Raw genomic sequence first — 4,512 nt, 5'->3', positions numbered from 1 at the left:
CACAAACACCATATATATACCTGTTTATGAAGATAATATATATACAATTGTTAGAAAATGGAAAGTTTGAGGCATATTTTATATATGTTCTTGATATGATTTCCGGAAACTAACACTTGGAGGTTGTTCCTTGACATGAGGACTTAAATTTTCATATTTGGATCTAAGATATTTTCTTAGTAGAATTCATGAATATATTGAGACAAAGTTTCTTGTTTGAAATGGGTTATGGGGATTTTGTCCCACATTGGTATTGTAAAAGAAAGATATTGAGTTTATATAGCATCTTGTGTTAATGTTATTTACAACTACTAGCATAAGTGCAATGCTTGTGTGGCCTAGTGCTAGTGGGAACTCTTATATTATTCTTTTCTATAACAAGTTTAATTATTTATATTTATTATTTAATTATTAATATAAAATATATTAAGTAAGAATTATTTTAATCATACTCTGAATATATTTTGTAATATTAATATTAATTAATCAGGATATAATATAAATAATAAGGAAAACCCATTTTGTTTATTTTTTCTGTTTTGTTACTTGGTGTACCACATCAAGTAAAATAGAAGAAGAGCAACTTGAGATGCCTATATATTGAGAGGTATACTTGAGATTAAAATGATACAAGTCTCGGTGCCTACCTCGCAACCATATATGAGTTGCATAGGTTTTTTGGGCAAACTGAGGTGCGAGTCGCCGTTGATCATTGTTGGTTCTGTGGCCAGATTGATCTGTTGCTGTTTTATTCTGGAAACGATATTGCTGCATTCCATCACAGCTTAAGTGGGGGGCAATAATCTCTTCAAGAACAGTCAAGTCCTCTTGAAGGGTTTGACGACTCAGCTGTTGTGTTCTTTTTCTTATCAGAATTTGGAAAGCGATAAGAGATAAGTTTTCTTTACTTTTTATGTCAATTACAGTCTTTATAGTTTGTTATTGCCTTCATGTTTTATTTCGTTAGTTGGTTATTTGCCATGTTCTTGTTATTATATATATAACTGCCCATTGTTGCTGTGTAGTTAGAATTATACCCATCAATCTTGAAGAGATTATCTGTGTTATATATTAATTAGCAAGATGGTTAACGAAACTGCTGATGTTCCTAAAATTGTTGAGACTGGTTTTGGTTCTGGTGGTACTACTACCATTGACTGGACCACGTATCATTTTCCCCATCCAACTGATTTATCGGGTATGCCTAATAAATTTAGTGGTGGCACTACAAGAAAAAAGTCCATAGACATCGGTTTTTGGCCGATGTCTATGCTGTTAACCAACCGATGTTGATGTCGGTGATGTCTATTCTAGACATCGGTGGATACCCGATGTCTATGCAAGCTTAGACATCGATTTTGGTTAAAAAACTGATGTCCATGTATTTTTTTTTACAAAAAATGTTATAAATAAATTATTTAATAACTAAATAACACCTATTAAAACAGATTAAACATATAATGAGCTATGTTTTTTGTCACAAAGACATCAAAAATTTTCATATGGGTGATGTAAAATGGTGTATTAAACATTTGATTCTTCACTGAAAGGTGATGTCTATTTTAACATATAAACATCAGTATTTTCTTGAATAAAGTGATGTCTATGTTTCATTTAGATTTGAATATGTTAGTCTTTGACAACAGTTGTTTGTCTGAAACTGATGTACATTGTGTTGTTTGACATCAGTATTTTTTGGTTAAAAGTGATGTGTATACTGTCACATAGACATCAATTTTATCTTAAACAAAGTGATTTCTATGTTTCATTTAGACTTGAACCTGGATTTCTTTGACATCAATTTTTTTACCTTAAAATGATGTACATTAACTTTTTTGGCATCAACTTTTCTTCTTTAAAAGTGATGTCCAATTGCTTTTGTAACTAGCATACATCAAATATATGGATCTTGCAATCAGGTAGACTAAGGAAATAATAGGATTTGAATGCATGCTTAAATACATAGTCTGTCTATTATCATCATCAAAATAAAGAGCATTTTACATTGAATATTTTATTACTCAAATGGATACCCTAAAAAAATTAGCTTTCACGCTAAAATAAATAAATAAGTAAACAAGCGCCGTAACCGTACAGTGGCCGGTAGGATATACATGCCCTATGTGTCTCTTAGAACTCACTTTAAACATTGCCAAATCTGAAAGCCAGCAATGGATCTCCAGCAATGCATCTCCAGCGAATATGCTTAAATACTTTAGAATTGCTAACCTCAGTAATGCATCTCCAACAATAATCCTCAGTCTTTTCACAAAATCATCACGGTTTATCTTCTTATTCTGCAACAACATAAAAAAAATATGAATTCAAGTACAGACTAGCAAGAGATATTTTAAATTGGAAACAAAGGGATATATATACATTAAAATTGCATTAACAACCATATCCTGAATAACTCGTAATTATTACCGACAAGGTTCATATTACTAGGGCTAATTCTGTTTGAGATAGCTTTAAATAAAACAGTTAGCAGCAAGGGTGTACCATTTTTCTTGTTTCTCAGTAACACTATAACAGTCCAATTTCCTCATTCACTATGAATATATCCGATCAAGTTCCATTTAAATTATATTGACACACCATATCGCCATGGTATCGAGACACCAATATGGTTATTTAACAGAAATGTTCCACATAATATGCAATCACATATATACCATTTGCAGACTCACTGTCATGTTCGATGTATCATTCTCGGTCTGGGTGCCATTTTCAGTGGAGGAACACTACAGTTAATCAAAAAATATAATTTAATATATATACCAATTGCACATAAAAAGGACTAAAAAGCTGTTGATGCTTATTCAAAATAGTTAAAAAAACATTGGTTATTTTCAGTTAAATATAATTTAAATTTACAGGCACACAGAAACGTGAATAGAACTAAGGTGTGGGGTGTATGAAATAGACACTGCACCTACTATTCCAATTCCAAAAGGTATCAAGTCAGTTTTTATAACCACGGTACACAGAAGAATCTCCACATCTTTGCTGCCACCTGCATTCAAGACATGATTCCAGTTGTCTTAATTGACTAATCCCTGGCATATAACACGTCTTAATTGACTATCGCTGACATATAACGATTAGTAATAACACAAACATCAACAAAACCGTATTACCTGATCATTGAAATGGAAGCGATCAACATGATTCCAGTTGTCAAGATCATAAGAAACCTTTGTATTCCAGTTTACACTCCCTGTTGCATTTCTTTTCTTCAAACCAATTTTAACTTATTTTTTACATGCCACATTTTCATGCAAGAAACAACTGTTTTTAGTTTGAGTTAGTATTAACAAAAAGGTAGTTTCATAAGACCCAAAATGTACTAATAAGCAACTGGTCTGGTACCATTCCTTGTGCAGGGCATCTGGACAAAAAGGCATGCATTATGAAAAAATGAAAATATGCAATAGTAGGAAGTCTAGCTATCTATGTAGCTAGATGGATTTCAAGGGAAGACAGAGCAGCAGCTGATGGAGGTCATTGAACAGAAGGCTTTGCATGTATTTGATATTGTACGAACTAGTGGCTGTGCAATATATATCTATAATGTGATCAGAGAAACATTTTTGTCTACCTCTAGCTCTCCCTTCACACCAAAGCTAGTTAAAAACAAAGAGACTGCAAACATGGCAGAGCTAAGTTACTGCTATAATATATGGTCAAATCATAACCCAATAATTAGTCACCATCCCCCCTTACACATCATGTATCAAAAGATAAAAGACCCCTTCATATAGAAAGCTTGCAGTAGTTCACAAACCTCAACCTGCAAACAGTCTTTCACAATCATCATTCAGCATGTCTTATATTGTTTATGTCATCATATTTCTTTCTCTGCATGCATGTAATGGTCGTAGTCTAGGCCTACATACTAACAAAGGCGACATCACTTGCATGGTTATTGCGATAAACCTACAGAATTACATATATAGATACATAATGCACTAATATAGCTTATAGTTATAGGTAGTTGAAACTTTAATTGATTTCAGAATCTGGTGTAGAATATGCATAGCTCAAACCTTTAGCACTTTAGAGATGAGGTTCTTCAAGAACAACAAAATCATTTTGCTAAACTGGCCAATAAAATTTTGACCAGAGTTTAGCTTGTACAGTTTCTGTCAAGGAGAATCCCTCCGAGGAAACCTTAACCAAAAAAATAACAAAGGTAAAAGATTTAGATACTCCCCAGAAACATTTTCCAGCTCAAAAATAATTTAGACTAAAAGAGTATATAATCTAGGAACAAATTGAATTATTAAAAGATCAATATGAACCTGTGCTTTATGAATAGATATAGTAAGCTCACCTTTGGTATAGAAGTAGTCTCACGCAGCACCTCTGTTTTGCTCAATTTTGAACCTTACCCTAATAAAAAAATTTAACATGGGCCTCTGGGTTTATTTTTCTCCTTATCCGCAACCAAGCGAACCTGCAGACCAAACACATTCGCATTAATAAGCTGCTAACTTAAAGTTGATACAA

The sequence above is a fragment of the Apium graveolens genome, chromosome 4 (genome assembly GCF_009905375.1).
Source record: "Apium graveolens cultivar Ventura chromosome 4, ASM990537v1, whole genome shotgun sequence".
NCBI classification, from domain to species: domain Eukaryota; kingdom Viridiplantae; phylum Streptophyta; class Magnoliopsida; order Apiales; family Apiaceae; genus Apium; species Apium graveolens.
This window is presented reverse-complemented; position numbering follows the sequence as displayed.